General features: G+C 34.7%; 1 pseudogene; it reads left to right on the top strand.

The window, feature by feature from the left end:
* Positions 1-16,590: 16,590 nt before the first annotated feature.
* Positions 16,591-19,634, top strand: LOC100688630 (annotated as a pseudogene).
* Positions 19,635-22,442: the final 2,808 nt, after the last annotated feature.

Below are 22,442 nucleotides of genomic sequence, written 5' to 3'. Positions count from 1 at the left end.
TGTATCTTGAGAGCCCTTAATGCCACACTAGTTTACAGGAGGGCTTTCAGGAACAATTGAAGGATGTTAAACAGGAAATGTTTTTAGAAAGTTCATTCTATATTAGAGTGGGGCCAGCCGTAAAAGGAAAACCTCTTAGGAGATACAGCAGAAATTCAGGTATTTATGCTAGGGGGAAAAAAGTGTTGGGCAAGAAAAATATTAATGATGTTGAATTAAAATCCTACTGCAGATGAGTATCCTATAATTCTGTCTTGGTTTCCAGAAGTGAAGCAGCTCTTACTATTTATTACTTTTTAAAACTTTCTAAAATGACTCTTTTTCTTGCTTGTTTGGTAGTGTTCCCAGAGCATGAGTAAGCCCTGAGTGCAAGTGATACTTCTCTCTTAAGCTTTAATGAACCACAATTAATCTAAACATGCAAATCATGTCAAATAACAGATTTATCTTCAGCAATATGTGTCCCATGTGAATATCGTATTAGATACATCGTTCATATCAGGTTGCAAACTCAGAATTATAAATACTTTCCTCAGAATGCCTCAACATTAAAAATATCAACCAGCTTTGACAGCAGAAGACATGTTCCTTTCTCATTCCTCAACACTTTCTTCTAGTAAACAAGCATATATCTTTAAATGCTCTGATTTATAATCATGTCCTATACTATTTTTTCTCTTCCCTGTAGAACCCTAATATGACATTATCTTGCCCTGATTCTTCAGCAGTTTTTGTTCACTCATCTCTTGCCTGTTGAATCAAAGTTCCATATCTGTCCTCTCTCCTCCAACTCATCTCTTCAACCATATTCAGCTTTCCAAGACTGTATATAACCTAAATCATGATATGCGTGCACACTGTGAAGCTATCCTTGGTGTCCAATCTATATCTTCTCTAGCATCTCAGATCTGAGGCTACTCCTTTACTAGCACATTCTGAGATCCTTAAGTGGCCTTGACATTAAAACCTTCATCCAAGACATTAAAGATTTTATTCATAGAGAGAAACTGATAATGTACCACATCTGACCATGGCCTGAAAGAGGAAAATCAGACTCAAAAGGTACTACACAAAGAACAAAAGACTTATCTCCAAAGGATGCCCTTGAACCAACTTCAACAATGCTATCAGTAAAGAGTCAACCATTGCCTGACATCTGATCATCTTTTAAGAATCACCTATATACTCTTACTTAGTCCATAGGCTTTGTGGCTGGTTGCTTTCAATTCTATCTCATCATCCTTACATCCAGTCCCTTACAATCCCTCAATACCAAGTTTGTTTTACCTGACTTTCCTTCAGCTGCTGTGTTAAGCTATCAGATTTTCTTCAATGTCTCCTTTGCTCACTTTAGTCATCACTGAGTTATTCTACTCATACCGTCTGGTTAACCCTGATGATGTATTCATTCCTTCATTCTGAGAATAAAACCAACTTCTTCCTCACAGCCTTGTGTTATTCCTCAGAAGCTGAAGAACCTTGGCAACCCAACAATTTTCATGTGTACACACTCAGTAAAAACCAGTATGAGTTGATGTAATTCCTCACCTCATAAGTAGGGAATAACCTCAAGCATTGGTCACGGCGATGATTTACAGAAGTTAGAGATTTTTTTGTTTTGTTTTGTTTGAATTGCTTTGGTTTGTTTTTTTATCACAGTCTTCAAGATCTCTGACTTCTGCTGTTTGTCAACTATATAATTAATTTTAGTTTGCGTCAAGCTCTTAAGTTAATGTTAGAAAATCATGTTCATAAATGTAATTCATTATTTATCTAATAAATTAGACACAGCATGATGAAGATTGCTCATTTCAGTAACTGTATTCTACAAAAGGAAATTTTCTACTCTGATGCAATATTTTATCTTCCCAATATTCCTGGAAGATAATTTAATATCTTTTTCAAGTCAAAGGACAAAAGACAAGAATGCCTGAGCTGAAGCACATGGGCTGGTTATTTTTGTAGCAGACGGTGGCTACAATGCAGTTATAGTTTTAGTCATGGTGCACATTCACACCCCAAATGAATTTCCTCATCTCAGTCTTGGTTTGGTTAGTACATGTGTGCTTGTGTTGTACAAATTTCTCTTTTCCCCTCAGGAAGGCAAATTGAACTATGATTATCATCGGGTGGCAACTGTGATGAAGCCATAGGAGAATTAATCTGAGAATAATTACGTTAGGGAATTTATATTTAAATAGAGAAATAAATTCTCATTTTCTTTTTCCTCTAGAGCAATTTGGCAATTGCTCCATCTGCTCAAAATAGCCACTAATCCCAACAGTTATCAGAGGATAAATTACTATATATAATTATAAATTGTACAAAATTCCAAGTAGCTATGTCTTTAAGAAATTATTTTAATTCTCTTCTTTTATTGTCTCAATCTAAGCACTTAAAAGCAATACCCTGAAACTTCAGCCTTCTCTATCCATTTCTGAACATAGGCTAGCTTATATCGAGTAGTCAAATAAATGACACCAAACAAAATTTATCTTAAATATGTTGAAAAAAGGGCAGCCCAAGTGGCTCAGCAGTTTAGCGCCACCTTCAGCCCAGGGTATGATCCTGGAGTCCTGGAATCAAGTCCCACATCAGGCTCCCTGCATGGAAACTGCTTCTCCCTCTGCCTGTGTTTCTGCCTCTCTCTCTCTCTTTCTCTGACTCTCTCATGAATAAATAAAATGTTGAAAAAAAATATGCTGAAAAAAATGTATTCACCAAGATTATTTTAAGGCTAATTATTTTACTTTTAAAAAGTGAGACTTAAGATTTATCTAACATTCAGCTAGCATCCCATAATAACAGCCTGTCCTAACTTCCCATTTAATACTGAGGATAAGGGATCTGGGTGGCTCAGTGGTTAAGTGTCTGCCTTTGGCTCAAGTCGGGATCCATGGGTCCTGGGATAGAGCTCTGCTTCTGGATCCCCTCGGGGAGCCTGCTTCTCCCTCTGCCTGTGTCTCTGCCTCTCTCTCTGTCTCTCATGAATAAATAAATAAAATCTTTAAAAAGAAATAATAGGATAAAATAGGGGGGAAATGCAGTCATAGTCAACTATAAGTACAAGAGAGTGATATAGCCAGCAAAATATCCAATTAAGTGGAGAGGAAATCATCCATATACTCTTTCTGTTGATAATCCCCAGCTCTAGGTAGGTGTATTTTCACATATATATAAGTAAAATAAATTTCATTATCTAATCATTTGCTGCTATAATATAGAAATATAAACTATTTTGAAATGCTAAATTCAGTTACTAAATCTATTAATTTTTTGTAGATTACTTGAGATTTTCTACATATATGATTATGTCATCTGTGAAGACAGTTTTACTAGTTCTTTCCAAATACATGTCTTATTTTCTTATGCAATTTCACTGACTAGGTCCTGTAGCACAGTGTCAAATAAAAGTGATAAGAGTATACCTTTGCCTTACTTTCCACCTTAGAGACAAAGCATTCAATATTTCAAAAAATAGATGTCTTTATTAAAGAAATTCTCTTCTATTTCTAATTTGGAAAGGTTTTATGTTTTTATTATGAATGAATGTTGACTATCATGGAAAAATTTTTCTGTTTATCTATTGACATAATCACATGGGTTGGTTTGTTCATTTACTCTGTTAATATGGTAAATGACATTGATTTTTCAATATTAAATGAAACTTCATTACTGAAATAAATTTTAATTGGTCAAATGTTAAATCAACTTTCCATTCCTGAGATAAACCTCACTAAGTGATGATATATTATACTTTTCATATATTGTTGAACTTGATTTATTATTTCTTTAATGATTTTTGTGTCTGTGTTCATGAGGGAGATTGGTTGTAGTTTTCTTGTGATGTCTTTGGTTTTTATTTGAATAATCTGGTTTTATGAAGAAACAAATTGCGAAGGATCCCCCTCCTATAAATTTTGATAGAGTTTATATTAGGATTAATGTTATTTCTCCTTAAGTATTTGGTAGATTTTACCAATAAAGCTACACAGACTTAGAGTAGTTTCTATTGTGCCTTTCAATATATGAATTCAAGTTTTTAAAGATATGTCTACTCATATATATGAATATATATGATATATATGTGAATATATGTAATTACATATGTGAATATACAAAACGGATATTATGTAAATATATATTATATACGTGAATATATGTATATTACATATGAGTATATGTATATATATTCTATGCCAGGTTTGGTCATTTGAGTCAATACATTTATCTATTTCATCCAAGTTGTCACATTTATTGGCATAAAGTTCATATTCATTTTCTATTACTACAAAACAAATTACCCAAAATTATCAATTAAAACAACACACAGTTATTATCTCACAGATTCTGTAGGCAGGAGACCAACTAGGGATTAACTGTGTTCTCTGCTGAGGGTCTCACAAGACTGCAATCTGGGTATTTGCAGAGCTGCATTCCTTTCTGGATTTTGTGGTCACGTGACTGTCGGGAGGATTCAGTTCCCCAATTCCTCGTTTTTTTTCTCTCAGCTGGCATTCTCTCTCAGCTCTTGGAGGCCACTTATTGTTCATTGCCACATGCCTCTCACACAGACCTTTTGAAACATGGCAGTTTACTTCTTCCAGGCCAACAGAAGAGTCTTTCTTTCTAATTTGGTATGACAGAGTCTTAAATAATGTAATCATGGGGGTGATTATCCCATCATATTCATAGGTCCCATCCACCTATGGGGAAAGAGAGCTGTACAATGCAGGTACCTCAGGGAATGGGAAGCTTAGAATTCAGCCTATCACAAAGTTGTTCCTAAATTCACTTATTACCCTTTTAATCTCTGTAGGCTCTGTAATTATTTCCCTTCTTTCATTTCTGATATTGGTAATTCGTGCTTTTTCTTTTCTTTTCTCTTTTTGTCTTGATTGGTCTAGTTGGAAATTTATCAATTGTTTAACCTCTTTGTTGCATCAATTTAAGTGATGTTTGTTTATTGATTTTGACTTATATTTATTATTTCCTTCTTTTAATGTATTTTGGGTTTCATTTGTCCTCCTTTTTTGCTCCTTAGGATTGGCTTTGGTAATTTGATTTAGACCTTTCCTTTTTTCTAATAGAAGTATTTAAAACTATTTGTTTACCTCTAATTACTGCTTTACTTACACACTATACATTTTGATTAGTATGTTTTCATTTAAAGGTCAAAATAGGGTAGCCCCGGTGGCACAGCAGTTTAGCGCCACAGGCAGCCCGGGGTGTGATCCTGGAGACCCTGGATCGAGTCCCACATCGGGCTCTCTGCATGGAGCCTGCTTCTCCCTCTCCCTGTGTCTCTGCCTCTCTCTCTATGAATAAATAAATAAAATCATAAAAATAAAGATCAAAATATTTACTAATTTCTTTTGTGATTTTTTTCTTTGACCCATAAGTTATTTCCTTTCCAAATATTTGAGTATTTTCAAAATATTCCACTATTCATTTTTAATTTAATTCAATTTTGATCAAAGAACATACTTTGAAGTATTACAGACTATTTTAAAATATAGTAATTTTATACTGATTTGAAGGAGCACATGCAACCCTTTATAGCAGCATTATCTATAATAGCTAATTTATGCAAAAAGCCCAAATGTCCACTGAATGATGAATGGATAAAGAAGATGTGATATATATATTTAGATAATGGAATATTACTCAGCCATCAAAAGAATGAAATCTTGGGATGTCTGGGTGGCTCAGGGTTGAGCTATCTGCTTTTGGCTCAGGGCATGATCCCAGAGTCCCAGGATCAAATCTCACATCGGGCTCCTGCAAGGAGCCTGCTTGTCCCTCTGCCTGTGTCTCTGCCTCTCTCTCTCTGTGTCTCTCATGAATAAATAAATAAATAAAATCTTTTTAAAAAAATGAATGAAATCTTGTGACTTGCAACAAAGTAGATGGAGCTAGAGTGTATTATGCTAAGCAAAATAAGTCTGTCAGAGAAAGGCAAATGCCATATGATTTCACTCATGTGGAATTTAAGAAACAAACAGATGAACATAGGAGAAAAATGGGGGGGAAGCAAACCATAAGAGACTCCTAGCTCCCAGTGGTCTTGAGTATGGCAAGTCTGGGAAGCAGACTCCAGCCAATATATAACAATGTGTTAACCAGAATTTAGTCCTGAGCACACAGTACCACTAGCTGAAAAGATACTGGAGGGCAATGACAAATTCAGGTGATGTTGATTAACTATCTTGAGAAATACAATTTTTGCTAAACTTTGAATTATCGTGAAATTAGTTTTTATAGTAACTACATATGTATATGGGAATATTTGTGAGTATAGAAGAGTTGCAGGTAGTTTTGTTGTATACTTTGCAAGTCAAATTTTTATGACAGTGTCACAAAGCAGGAATACTTTTTTCCCCTTGCTAACATTGGCTACATTTTTTCCATTTAAAAACTGAGTTTCCATACTAAAATACTGAGTTTGAGAAATAAATAAATAAATAAATAAATAAATAAATAAGATGTAAAATTACTTTAGACTAATTGTTTTCTAGCCCAGAATGTGGTCTATCATGATTGTTCCAGCTTTGAAAAATGTAACAGTGAATTGAAGTGAGGCCATTTATAATAGTCTTGTAAATAAATGCTGCTATTATCAATTGCATAGGCACATGTCAAAAAATAAACTGTTTTCATTAACTCATACCATACCATTCCATGTAGGTTGCAGGTCTAAATATGAACACCAGAACAAAACTTTTGCAGAGAAACAAAACTTTTGTAGAACATTTTCATAAGCTTTGAGTCAGTAAAGATATGTTAAAATGCAAAAAAGCATAAAGATGGAGTAATTTCACTTCTAGGATGTTCATCATAGTATTACACACCATTGCAAAAGAAAGGGAATAATCTGAATTGTACTATATATAAGGGAATAATGAAAGAAATTATGGTAAGGTTTTGATGGAATATTAGACAACTGTTAATAAGTCTTATAGAGAAACCAGCAATATTTTATAGTGCTATAAATATTAAGCCAAAAGTAGAATACATAAGAATAAAATAGCTATGTATTCACATACTAATATTAACACATGAATTAATTCTTATACAAAATACCAGATGGAAATGGGTCAAAATACTAGGAATTTGTTTTTATGAATAATGATATGTTCTTTACATGTTTACATTTTTCTGGGTTGTCTACATTTCCTACAATGAGAATATTAATTTTATAATGTGGAAAATAACTGTATTTAATATGATCAACATTTCATCTGGAAAATACAGTTTTCAGATATCTCTTCAGGCTACACATGACCTGATCTAGTTCCTCCTTCTGACTTCGAGGAAGCATAAGCATATGAAGCCAGTACCTTATAGATTTAGTTCAAAGCTGAGCAAAATTGGTATGAATAGCTGTATTTAAGAGCATAAAAATATTTAGCAACCTTGTTTGTTACACTCTGAACTGAATCTCTAGGCAGATAATTATTTCTTTACACTTCATCTTCCAAAGCTATCTTACGTCCTAGAATAGTGTTCTAGGACGGCTGTATGTTGGTCAGTATTTACTCACAAAGTGTGATTTGAGGGTTGCCAAGAAATAACTGAACAAAATATTTACCCTATTCATGTCTAAAATGTAACAATTGGTCATTTGTTTCTGTAGGTTCCTCAAAGCCAAGGGCTATTTTTATTAACCTCTGAATTCTCAACATTGGCACCTATTTTGATGAATAAATGGATGAATGAAATACTAGCAAAGCCTTAGTACCCTAAAATATCAATGCTTTTCCAAGAGATAACACATTATTCTCCAATACCTAAAAATAAAAAGGTATCAGATTAACTTCTTCTTTGGTGAGAGACCATGAAAATGTCCACTATGATCACTCCTGATTCAAACCTGTTTTCTACTCCAGAATCTTGACACATATTCCTCAGAAAGCTCTAGAAAGAATAGGGCTTCTAAATTTAGGGAGAAGGAGGGAGGGCTGAGTCTATTAGACTATGGGATTTGATACTGATTTTATTTCAGTTAGATATATGTGCAGTTTACAGGAAACTAGAGGAAATCTGCTACAACAGGAATGGTCTTCTCACTCTAGATCCTCCTCATGAGTGCCACGTATTTCAGGTGCTCCAAAATCTGGGAGGTCACATTTTTACACCTGTGGTTTTCACAACCCCAAAACTAACTAATGAATCTGCTGCAATGGTCAACCAATGAAAACAAAGCATCAGTCAACTATGGCTGACTACAATTTGATAGTTTTCTATATTCATTTACTTATTTGCCCATATGCTCAACAATTAAATGAGTACCTGCTAAATCCTGCAAAGGATCTAAATGTGATCAAGACATGATCTTTGCTTTTCAGTATCCCCATGGTCTTCCCATTAAAAAGATCACTTCTTCTCTTCTCTCTTTTCTCCTCTTCCTCCTTCTTCCTTGTTCTTGCACTTGATATTAACAATTTATTGACTGCTTATGTTTCAACTGTACTGTTCAAGCATTTTATTTGTATGAATTCATAGAGGAGTTATTGCCACCTCAAAATATGCCTCTTTGGTATATTATTTATTTTAAGCTAGTTATTTTTAAGAAACTGTTAACACAGGAAAAGCTCTAAAAACCTAGTCCAAGTTACCCTTTTGTAAGAAACATTTACATTTATAATAGAAATCTCCATTTGTAAAGGTGTCTTCCTGTCAACACCTGAGAGAGGAGCAGAACTCTAAATCTCTAGAAACTGTTTCAATGGAGATGGCAGGGACTTAAATGTGCATAACAATCATCCTTGTTTACTGTCCCTTGCCAGGTAACCTCCCATAACTGACTCGCCACACCCATCTTTTTTTTGTCTTTAGCTAAAGATGGTATTTAAGGTGATGGCTTTGGCTATTTTGGTGAGTTGTTCAGTGTTCTGAAGTCTCTCCCACGTATACAGATTTTATACATGTTATTAAGCTTTTGTTTGATTTTCTCCTGTTAATCTGACTCCTATGAATTTGATTCTTAAACAGCTAGAAGAACATTAAAGGATATAGAAACATTTTTTTCTCCACAACAAACTCCTATGTTCTTCACTACTCCCCATTTTATAGATGCAAAAGCTAAGTCACACAGAGACTGAAGGACTTGACAAAAATGAACAGCTCAGTAGTACAGGCTTTGAATCCAAGAAATAGGTCTTCAGAGCTTGATCTTTTTATTATACATGTACATACTACATAATATGTGTGTGTGTGTGTATTTATTTATTTATTTATTTATTTATATCTAACTAAAATTAAGAGCCTTCCAAATTTAATAATGGTCTTTTGGTAACCTCACTATGTTATAAAAACAATAAGATAGAAATTATAGGACACTGAGAGAAACTAGTCAAAGGACTTCCCATCCCATCTACTCTTTAAAATTATCCTATTATTCACATTGCTTTCAGCCCTCAGCCTGAAGGTGATGTCACTTTTTAGAAGAATCTAGGGCCCCTCTTGTAGCATTGTTCACTTCCGTGACCATGGATCAAAGATAATAATGAAGAGTGGGGGTGTGGTAAAGATGGTGCCTGGCCACCTATAGGAAACATGGAAGACCTAACCCATCATCCAACCCCAGCAAAGGAGAAGAGTTCTGACCTACTTGCAAAAAAGTGTCTACAGATGAAATCTGAGCACAGTCTCCCCAAGGCTAATCTCAGAAGAAACTGTCCGGGGAAATTCCCAGTTCTTGCCTAGAGAAATCCCATCAGACTTTGAGCAAAGGGAACAACTCCTCTTTAAATAAATTAAAGAAGGAGGAATTCAAGGAAAGTATTTGCATATGTTATTCACAGCATCCATCTCTGAGCCTGCCTTATTTTACATAGAACAATGGCTACAATTTACCTTTATCTAGGGTTTTTCCTGAGTTTTCCCAAGCACTTTCTATAACATCAAACTGTATGGGAGGAACACCAGGATAATGGAGATGCCTGGAAGGCTCAGTGGTTGAGCATCTGCCTTGGCTCAGGGAGTGATCCTGGGGTACAGGGATTGAGTTCTGCATTGGGCTCCCCACAGGGAGCCTACATCTCCCTCTGTTTTTATCTCTGCCTCTCTGTGTCTCTAGTGAATAAATAAATTTAAAAAAAATTTTTCAAGATTTTATTTATTTATTCATGAGACAGAGAGACAGAGAGAGGCAGAGACACAGGCAGAGGGAGAAGCAGACTCCATGCATGGAGCCTGATGTGGGACTCAATCCTGGGTCTCTAGGATCAGGCCCTGGGCTGGAGGCGGCGCTAAACCGCTGAGCCACCTGGGCTGCCCAATAAATAAAAAATCTTAAAAAAAAAAAAAAAAAGCCAATAACAGTAGTGCTCAGTTTTTTGTAACACGTTATAGTTTTCCAAGTGCTTACTTGATTTGATTCTCACAATGACCCCATTTGGCAACCAGGGAAACTATATTTACTCTCAATTCACAAATTTCATACTCAAGGCATTATGACGAGAAATTTTACAATGTGCATGGTAGAACGGGCAATCTGAAGATTCCTGGTACAATTAATACATTTATGGCATGAGCTACCAAATCACAGAGCTACCAAATCACAGAAGCATGAGCTACCAAATCACAGAAGCTGAATGTCAGTTGAGACATTACTGAGATAAAGAGCAGAGTCTAGACCATTCTAAAGAGAACACCAATTATTTGGTTCTCAGTATACTTCATACAGGTTATTTAACTGAAAAGTAAAATGTTGAACATTTTCTCTTCAAATGGTCCAACCTTTATTAGCACATTTGTAATCAATGTGTTTATCCAAATTTCTAGTACACTACTATATTAACCATGCCTTTTATTTTCTGACACTGGCATCTTGAGACCTTGCTGACTCCAGAGGAATTGGCCTTCCCAGGGCTAGCTAATTCCCAGAGATAGCAAACTACGTGCCTGGAGCACGCTTTTCATATGCAAATCAACCAATCCAGAGCCCACACACAACCACTTTCTTAATCAGGCTCTCACACTCTGGGCCACCATCCACCTTCCCAATCACCCCAGGGCCAAACACTGGAAAATTTAGGACAGCCTTTATGCCCTAGAGCCCAGTGAAATTATGCAAACGATCTAACCTAAACCTGCTAACCCTGTCTCACTTGTTCCTTCCTGTGGAAAACACAAATAGAGGCTCTTACCAAGGAACCCACCCCCACCCCCACTCTCTACCACTGCTTTTGCCTCCCTCTGTAGCCACTGTAGTAGCATGGCATGCCCTCTTCTCTTTGGATCTGTGAGTATAACAAACTATCCAATGGCTGTCCTCTTATGACTTGCTAATCCTGCCATACCTAAGTAATAACACAACCTGTATTTTAAAACAATCTGTAAGAAACTAGAGCCCAAATAATTAAGAAAACCAGAAGAGAACAGATTCCCATAGGAATGGTAACATGAACACAGCCATCATTAAAAACACACAAAAAAACCAAAAATACCAAAACTGACACGATGACAGTGATAAAAACTACATAAAATAAATGATATACATCTTTTATAACTATTATGTAGAAAACATTATTTTACTCATGTCAATACACTTATTAACACAATTTTTGGTTATTAAAATGTTCTCTAATATTAAATGTTTTTTGAATCATTTTGTTTGTACCTTGATGTACATATATGCACAATATCACAAAATATAATTTCACGAATTATAATCAGTGCTCACATTTTAACATTTTTGCATGTATCACTTTAGTCACATAGTTTTTATGCAATAAAATTATATTGCACATACCAATGTATAATGAGATTTTTCAAATAATAATGTATTTCAATATGGACAACCTGCTACCCACTGGCAAATCAGGGCTCCTGTGTTTGTAAATAAAGTTTAGCTGGAACACACCATGGTCACTCAATTATGCTTTGTCCATGACTGTTTTCCTGCTACCGTGGCAGAGTTCAGTAGTCACAACAGAACCATATGGTCTGCAAAGCCTAAAATATTTACCATCTGACCCTTATTAAAAAAAGTTTGCTAACTCTAATCTATTGTGTACATTTTTCATCTTGTGACTATTATAAACCATATTCTTTTAGATCCTACAGTAATCTCTCACAAGTGCATATTATAATTTCATGTATCAAATGCTAGCTTTTGGATCATAATTGTGGATTTATGATTCTCAGAAATAAACTTTATCAATTTGATTTTGGACCATGAAGTTCATAGAAATCGGAAAAGGCTACTTCTTAAATAATAAAATTATTTTAAACTTTAAACTTCAATCAAATAGCAAAATATTGATTCTGTGTGTAGGGATGCCTGGCTGGCTCAGTTGGTAGAGTACTCGACTCGATCCTGGGATTGTAGGTTTGAGCCTCACATTGGGTGCAGAAATAATTTTTTTAAATCCTTAAAAATAAATAAATAAATAAAATTTACTGCAGTTTCAGAAAATATGAAATAGCATAGCCAATATTGAATATAATATAGAGATACCATGTCTCCACACAGAAGCATTCAAATTTCCCATGTTCTTCTACTGGATCACAAGGTATTTTCTTGCTTTATTGTTATTTAAAGGAAGTTGATATAGCACATTCATAGTTTGTAAACTCTTCTAAAAATCTCCATTACAGGGCGGCCGGGTGGCTGAGCGGTTCAGCGCCACCTTCAGCCCAGGGCCTGATCCTGGGGACCCTGGATCGTGTCCACATCAGTCTCCCCGCAAACAGCCTGCTTCCCTCTCTGCCTCTCTCTCTGTGTCTCTCATGAATAAATAAATAAAATCTTTTAAAAAATTTTTAAAAATAAAATAAAATAAATAAAAATCTCCCTTACATTTTTGTGACAATTTGATATGGTCAAACGTGTTTATAAAGGAGTAGAAGAAAGAGTTCCCTATATAATCCTTCCTCAAAATATTTATCAATAACTGTATTAAAAATCTAAGTATTTGGGATGGTTTAGGGATAGGGGAAGACTGGAATGGTCACACAGGATCCAAGTTTATCCCAAGTTAGACTTTCTTCTCAGCTTTACAGAATGAAATCAAGAAAGTCAAAAATAAAATACAATAATGGGATGTACACCAGGAAGATATTTATAATATGTTACTGTAGTAAAATATTTGAGGTTGTGCTTACTTATTACATGAACTACAAATGATAAAAATTGAGTCTGAATCTGCCATATGTGGGTAAATTGACCTATTACTGAGACTCTCTAAATCATGTAAAGTACCTATAGGCTATTGAAAATCATTTTATAAAATAAAAAATATATCATACTACACTATGTTTAAACAAATTGTTACATATGTGCCTCTCTCCCACATTCAAATTTTGATGAGGTTCCTTAGCTTTTTAACTTCTTATAATCCTATATGTCATTTTTTTCATGAAATTAATAACTGAAGAGTAATATGATAAAGGCCAGGAAGGGAGTCAGCACAGGCATACACAGGCTGGGCAGGAAAGAGATGATCAAGGTTACTGATCAGGCAAGGTGTTCAGGATTTTCAATGGTCATCCACATCCTTAGAGCTAAGACTGTGGAATCATTTATAATGAGCAAGGCAATTAACTTAACCTTTAGAATGAGTGTGTCATTTGTTCATAATTTGTATAAGCACCTATATTTTGAAAACCATAACTCCCCAATGATGACAAATGTAAAGGTAAGTGTTGTATTTGCTTATTAAATAAAATTCAATAAATATAATCAATACACAAATCAATACGAAAAAGGAGGACTAAAGCTTTGCTTTCTTTCTCTGCCTCTTCTCATTTCCTCCTGAATCTTTTATTTATATCACTAATATTTAGGAGAAAAGGTGAATTCAGGGCAGGGATGAGTCTGTAACACCATGCTTCTGGTTTATATTATCAGACATACTTCTTTAATTCATCACAAGATGTGCTTCAAACTGACCCAGAAAGCATTACCAAAGAGGACAGCTGAGGTTAGACGGGTCATAAATAATTATAAACAAATGAATTGTTTACTTAGCCTGTAATGTTTGGGGAGTCACTTATGCTCCAATTTTCAAAGCTCTGCAACGACCCAACCAGTTTGCCACCGGATTCCTTTCCCTATGCAAATCACAGGTTCTTACTGCATCATACTCATATCTCACAGCTCAAGCTTTTCCACTCCTCATATGTTATGCATCACTAATTTGAAAGAGAGCACAGCAGTAATGAACTTATCAATAAATCACCTTAATGTCAGATCCAATTGTGTGGTAGTGCCCTGGAGCAATATATCCAGGGCTTAGTAAAATGGTCTAGCTGTGCCATTACCTCAAAGTGTGTGGAGGAAGTAATTTTACATATGCATATTTACATAATGCATTTCCTAGTATGTAAAGAGAAGCATTAGTTTTGTAAGTTATTTAATGTCACTTTCTCTCATGACTTGAAAGAAGAGAAGTTCATCTGTTCCATAAGACCAAGAGTGTGTGGGCTTCCAAGGTCAGTTTGGAGATACTGGGCGTAATACTTAAAGTCCCTTCAACATTATCTAATAGGCCCTGCAGTCATCGGAGGCTTGCCTCTGACTCCTCATAACCTCACTTTATATCCCATGCCTACTTTTTACCCACATTTTACTAGATTTATACTGCTTTTTTTTTTAAGATTTATTTATTTATGCTTTTATTTTAAATATTTTTGCTGGTAGAAAAAGCAATTCAAACATTACAAACATGAATAAAGGAAATTATTAGTTCTTCCCTGGCTACTCCCTTCCACTGCCCACCCTGTCACAATGCCTGTCCTCAGGGGAAGCCGCTCAACAGATTGCAGTAAAAAACACCACAAACTTTGGGACATATACACACACACACACAGCATATATTTTTAAATATTTTAATAAAAATTTTATATCTTGTATTTCTTAAAATATTTGCTTAACCATATATCATAGGTAGTACCTATGGAGCCCCTCATATTCTTGAACAGCAATATAATGTTCCTTTTATGGCTAGAATGTACTCTATTTAACCAACCCCTCAAAAAAAACATATTTTTGTTGTTTCCAATTCTTTAATTCTATACATATGCTGCAATGAAGATCTGTGCATATATGTGTCAGCATAATATTTATTGGCAGTCATTTGTATAGTGTTTACTCTTTTCCTCACACTGTTATAAGTACTTCACTTATTCAATCATAATAGGTGTTTGAAATCAGTATTATTATTGTTATTATTATTATTATTAGCTTCTGTTTGTAATTAGAATGAAAATAAAAAGGAGTCACAGAAAAAAGCAATTTTCTCACATAGATATTAAGTTGCAGAGCCAGAATTCAAACTTAGGCTTTCTGGCTCCCAAACTAAACTCTTAACCACTGTACTGCACTGCCTCTAAGTGCCTTTGCTTTTGCTGAAGGTTCACAATTTAAAAATCCATCTCTGCTTTGTTCTGAGCATGCTTACACCCTTAATTACTAGCCTATTTTCAGATTAAATTCTCCTCCTTGTACCAAGCTTGGGTAAACAAATCAATCTCTTCCTCTATTCCAATTCTTTGTTCTCAGCCCAGACTTCATTCTTTCACTCCAGAATTCCAACTCTGGTTTTGACATTTAGGCCCATCCATAGCCTTGGCTTGAAAACAAAAGAAAAATTTAACATAGTCATCAGTAAAACGAGCTGTGAACAGTTGGTGTCAGTTATGATACAGTACTTGGGGGAAAACCATCAATATTTAGGACACTAGTGAACATCTTTGTCACAAAATCATTGCCTTGAACTTAACAAGTGGGTTTGTGGGACACCTGGGTGGCTCAGTGGTTGAGCATATACCTTTGGCTCAGGGCGTGATCCTGGGGTCTTGGGATCAAGTCCCACATCAGGTTCCCCGCAGGGAGCCTGCTTCTCCATCTGCCTGTGTCTCTGCCTCTCTCTGTGTGTGTCCCTTATGAATGAATAAATAAATTCTTTTAAAAAACCAAACAAACATGTAGGTTTGTGACCTTGGATCTCAACTTTGTAACCCATACAATGAAGAGATTTACCTAAATTACCATTGATTTCTCCTTCAGTACTAAAACTCAGTAATAAGTCTCTAGATTTCCCGATTCAATTATTCCAATGTCGGTTATCCAGTTTGTAGGTTTCTCCTGAACCCATGGATCAGACTGCACCTAATCATCTCAGTCATCATGAACATCAAAATAAGTAGTGCAAACAAGCCATCAGTTCTCTAACTTTATTGATTTGACTGAGTGAAGGATCACTGTAAATAGACCAGTGTCTCCTTCTTCCTCTACTTACAATGATATTACTCAAGTGCATTCATATGGCCCCATTTCATATAATGGTGTATAATTGAGGTGTATAATTTGGTATATAATTTGAAAGTGTCCTCTGAATTTGTATAGGAGACCTTAGGCCCTTCAGGCCAACACCAGACACTGAGGTAGGAGCCAGCCAGGTCATCAGGCTACAGATTATGAAAATAAGGGAGCTGTGAAAAGTGTTCAGGGGAAAGTCAATAACTGAGAACTAAAGGAACAGTCCACATGAAATGGCATTCCAAAAGGAACAAAAAGGCTTGGTGCTCAAAGGCAGAAATGAGAGTAAGTGGGTTTGGGTATGGCAGGTGATGGATGCCATGACGAAGACAGTTTGTAAGGAGAATTTTTTTAGTCTTGCCTACGGTCATGATGCTGTAGTGAGAAATCTGGACAAAAACTATTTTTTAAAGTGAAATCTTTGGTATTATATGGCACATGCATTCTGGGGGGAAATAAAGGCTAAAAAAGACACTATTGAGAAGCCATTTTTCTTATTCAAATCCCAACTCATATTGTGTGAGCTTGAAAAAAAATCACTTAACTTCTCTGAGCCTTGTCTCAAATTTGGTTTGAAAGGAAGATATTGGTTTCTGCCTCTTTTAGGTCTTTTTATGGGCATTAGCTGAGTTAACATATTTGTAAAGGGTCTGTCAACTAAACATATGAAGCAATTGTAGGAATGATTACTCTTGTTATAATTGGATTTCAGTTTCTCAAAGGAGAACTCCATCTGCATGAGTGCTTATTACTGGATTGCGTTCTACCGTCCTTGGCCTTTTGCCTTTGTTCACTCTATGCAAGTGACATGCTACAGCTGGTCCACAAGTGGCTATCAGAGAAAACTACAGTCATTTCTATTTGTTCCTTGGTATTCTCAACCAGCTGTTCTTCTCACAGATTTCAAGATCTGATTCCAGCTCTTGGAGTTTTCATAACCCATTCATTGAATTACTGGAACATGATTCTTGTCTTTGAACCCTCCTTGATATTTTCATTTTCTTGGAATTTCTTTTCCAGCCTTTGTCACAAATAATTATAGAGCAAGGGGAGGGGGATTCCTTTAAGTTCTGAAGTAATAAAATCCAACAATTAGTGATCTAGATTTTTTTTCAATAATTCTGCAACCATTGCATACTACTGGCCTACAAATCAGTAGCATTTACAGAGATTGATTTCAAAAAAAACTGGGGCTTTAGAAACTAAGGCATAAACAATACATTTTCTGAGTTAAGGAGGACATTCACAACAGAAATATACACGCCAAGGCTATTTCTATCATAACTATTCTAAGACACTTTAACAAGACAAGTGATCCCCAATTGCCTTTCCTGGAACCAGCACTAGGCCAATTGCATCAGAATCATTTTGGGAGCTTTGAAAAAAATGAGTAAGTCTTCAGCCCTGCCTCTGGATATGGAAATCAGGAATCTAAGTAGTATTTAAAGTTTCTCAGGTTATTCTCCTATCAAGCCAGGTTTGGGTAGCACCTTTGGGTACCATATTTGATGATACATAGGTAGCTTTGGTTCTGATTCCCTAATTCTAGGTATTACATATCTCTTCATATTAAGTAGCTGTAAAGGATTATTTTTTTTCAACAGAGTAGGCTCAGCACATAGCACAATGTATGCTACATAGTACTTAGTTAACACAGCATTCAGTGAACAAAGATTCTACTGAATTTTATCCAAACATTACTTGAGACCAAAACTCAGATTAATTGCAGGGAAGGCTGAGTATATCTCTCATTGTTGTTATCTTAACAACTGAGTTACTGCATCTACTCAAACTTATCTGCTATTCTTTTCCACTGAAATAAATAGTAGTAAAAAAGGAAAATATCAGGATCCATGGAAAATCATGAACCTTGGATGTCAGAGAATAAAACATTCAGACAATGTGAAAAAGGAAATGGTCTGTGAATAAAGTGACTCAAATACATTGGAGAAAAGTAAAACTATTCAATCTATATAAAATTAAAATCAAGTCTACTGTTTGAGCCACAGTGACTGTCATAAAATAAGTTTAATTACATAATATTACTTAAGGAATGGTACTCTGGAGACAAATTTGCTTAAAATGCCCCATTTCTCTTTCTGGTCCTCTTAATCATAAAAAAAAAAAAAGTTATTCAGGCAAATAATTTCTAGTTTTAGGTGACTCAATCTCTTTTTCCTTAACACCTGAACAACTCAATTAGGTTTCATATATTACTGAAGGAAGAATAGACTCCAATGCACTTGTAGTTCAGAATATGAAATATACATTGGTTTTACTTTTAAAACACTAATTCGTTAAAAAAAAGTCTTCTTCTTCCAATTATCTGTGTTAGGTTTTGTAAAGTACTAATTTTATTCACCATGTAGCATAAAATGTGGCACATGGTTGTTGTTTTTTTAAAATTAACTAATAGCCTTCCACGTGATTGTTGAGAACTCTGAAGCAAACAAGTGGTGAAGTGAACACAATTTGGAGAGGACTTGGGGGAGAATACGTAACGAATTTTCTCAACCTATTTGAGAAACCTATAACGAATTTTCTCAACCTACAGCATCTAATTCAGCTGTAGAAATTGACAATGAAAGTGATAATTCTTCTGGTAGCAGCTTATTTAAGACTCAGTGTGTCCCTTACTCACCAAAACAGGGGCAAAGAAACCCTATTAGAAAGTTTGTTCGTTCATCTGGAGGTGTTGAAGCAAAGTATTCATCTAGTGACTCCTCTTTTGAACCAAGACCACTGACTTTAAAAGCTTTTTTTGAAAGATTAAAAAAAAAAAGAAAACGTAAAAAGAGGAAATATAAGCCAAAAGAAAGACCAAGGGGAAGACGAGAAAGAAGAAAAACCACTAGACACTCCCAAATAAATAAGAAACAAGATAAAGACAAAGGATCTGGGTTCTCATTTTTAGAATCTGAGAATGTAAAAAAGCCATTACCATGGAGAAAGATTTTAAGCTTTGGTGGCAAGAGGATTTTTCAACTACCTTGAAAAATTGAAGTATGAATACTATCTCAAGGAATCCTTGAAACAAATGAATGTTGGTAAAGATTTAGAAAGGGAAGATTTTGACAGTCATAGATACAAATACTTGGATGATGATGGATCTCTCTCTCCTATAGAAGAGTCAGAAACAGTGGAAGAAGCTGCAACAACTCTTGAACATGATGATGGATGTGATATCAAATTGGTGGACAATAATGAATTCATAGTAAGTTCTGAAATACCAAAGAAAATGAATCTGTATTTAGGACAAGAGGAATATCCTGAAGAAGCCGCTTCGTCTAAAAAGAGAGCATCAAAATCCAAAAACATGGGATGGAGGATAGAATGGTCTGAAAAGGAAGAGATAGGAATATGAATATTAAGGCTTGAAAACAGTGTCTGGACTTAAAGGGCTCTAAAGAAATTGGACCTCAAAGATTACAGTGGGGAGTTTTTGAAGTATGTCCATATTCAAGTGGAGATCCAAGAAGACCTCTGGACAGTGACAGCTGCGGATTGAACAAAAGTTTGTTTTAAAAGTGCTATTTTGAAGATCATCACTCTAGCTTTGGTGGAACTATGGTGATTGGCGGCAGAAGGAATCACATGTCAAATATCTTAAAAATTTTATTAACTTTGTCAAATATCTTAAATAAAAATTTATTAATTAAAAAAAATAAAATTAAATTAACTAATAGTTTAAGGTTTAAATAAGAAAAAAAATTTAAAAAGAAAAAAATTAGTCAAAATGAAACAATTCTATTCTAGAAACTCAATTTCCAAGCACCAAGGCATAAAACCAGAAACAGTCCCTAATAATCAACTAACACCGAATGATACTATACCCAAGATAAATAATAGTCAATAGTCTCTCCTTATGAGCATCTTTTTTAATCATCTAGAGAGAAATCCTACTATAAAACTATTGCTGTCCTATTTTTTTTATTTCTTGTATCTACTTCAAGATTTGTGACCCTATATTCTATAGCCTCAGATTAAGGACCCCTGGTCTTTTGGAGCAATTTGAAATATTTGTTACCACACCTTGCAGTAGGATATACCTTAGGCATCACCAAAAAAAAAAAAAAAAAAAAAAAAAGGAAAAAACTAGTTTAAAGCTATCCTTCTTATATGTAATGCAATCTGTGTTTTTGTTCTAACCCATTTCATTTTTTAAAATTCTGGATGGAATCCTCTTAATTTATTTCACCATTTACCAGTGAAATGTATGAAATTTGAAAACACTGTTCTAGTGGAGACAATAGGGCTCAGTTTCATGTTATTCATTAAAAAACAAAAGTTTCTTTTTCCATATATCAATTTTTTTAAAGTAAAACGCTTTTAGAATTTTCCTCTGCATCGTAACTACAGGTTTTCATGTCTCCTGTTGCTTCAAACCATAATGATGTATTCATTGGTTATTTCATTTTCATTCTTCTTTAGACTGATTGGACTGGTAAAGACTGAGTCAAAGCTTATAATAGAACATCCTTATCTCGTGTTATCAGACACATGCAGAGGGAATATTAGCCAGGTTGTTAGCTCCTAAATGTGATTTGGCTCAATAAGTGTGTATTAGTCACACATTTCCCATTATCACCTACCACACAGAATACAATCTCCAGCTATGCCAGGGGTGCTCCGCACTGTAAGAACTAAACTTAACAGAGGACATTTGCTTTCCCACAGAACCCTTTAACTCCAACAAAAAACCAAAATCTTATTATCTTTCACTGGGCTCTGGGCTTGTACTTGTTTTAGTACATACATTGTGTATGTACTAAAATTTCCAAGTTCTAATTGACAGGTATTTTAGGAATAGGGATACTCATCAGCAAATGTGGTCCTTTCAGTGCCCACAATTTTTCAATCCTATTTTCTCATCTCTTAGCAGTGGCCTCCCACCTCCTATATACAACTCCCTTCTACACCATTTCTCCTTTGTCTCCTTCTAGCATATCTTTGTAAGACTCCTTCACACTAAATTATCCACTATTAAAATGCAAATACTCTACAAGAAATACAAATGTGAAATTTCAGGAATAAGAGAGCAGATAGGGATGTTTAAGTTAGAAGGTTTTTGGACAAATTTGTATCATATATTAAAAACATAACTGTTCCATTACACATATCAAGAACCAGGGTTACTTACCAATGAAAGTAAATAAATCTCATTGGCTTGGATATATAACATTTTTTCATAATTAAAATCAAAGCCAGGCTTTATAAGTTAAAAGAGCAATGTGGTTACATCATTATTGTGTACATTTATCTCTCTTGCCTCTAAATGAGAGGTTTTATAAGAACAATTGCATTTAAAAAAAAAAGAACAATTGCATTTTAAATATACTAATATGGAGGAACATTTTAGACAAGTGAAAATTTAAATTTTCATTAACTTCAGGTTAAAAATAAAGGGACTTTCATTGTCTTGCCTTTTTCCTTCTGGGGAATTTATGTAAAAGAAAAATTGCTAGGTGATCCAAAGTTCTTTTAATTAGGCTTTTGTGTGTGAGCATTAAAAATTCATTTATTTAACATACTCTACAAGAAGTACAAATGTGAAATTTGTACTTAAGTATGTACTAAATGTACATTAAGTATGTACTAAGTGTCAGGCATTTTTTTTAAACACTGAGGAAACACCAAGGAACAAGATTGAGAGCACTACTGTACTTGGAGAATACAGTAAATAAGTATATATGTATTTTAACACATATACCTGAAATTACATATTCAGTAAGTGCTACAGAAAAAAAAATTGCAAAAAAAGGGAAAATATATATTTGTCAACATATATGATTATATGAATGAGATTAAGCTATCTTCCTTCTAAAATAATTTGTATTATTTTTCTTACTATCACTAATATATGTTCATTGTAGAAAAAGCAGAAATGTGTCAAGAGTAACAATGATAATATCATGGTTAACCTTTATTGAGAATTTTACCATATGTTTTTAATGTAGTATCTCATCCAATCTTCCTAAATATCCAATGAAATAGGTATAATTATCATCCCCATTTGGTACAGAAGACAACTGGATTGTGAATGGATTGATTTTCTACAATGTACATATACTGAGTAGCAGCTTTTGGAATACGAAGAAGGTATGCCTATCATTTGTCTCCAAACCTCATGCTATTAACCTTTATACTATTTTACAGTTCAGAGAATCACCCC

Source organism: Canis lupus, chromosome 4 (assembly GCF_011100685.1).
Source record: "Canis lupus familiaris isolate Mischka breed German Shepherd chromosome 4, alternate assembly UU_Cfam_GSD_1.0, whole genome shotgun sequence".
Lineage (NCBI taxonomy): Eukaryota > Metazoa > Chordata > Mammalia > Carnivora > Canidae > Canis > Canis lupus.
Note: the sequence above shows the minus strand (reverse complement) of the source record. Positions and strands in the feature narration are given on the sequence as shown.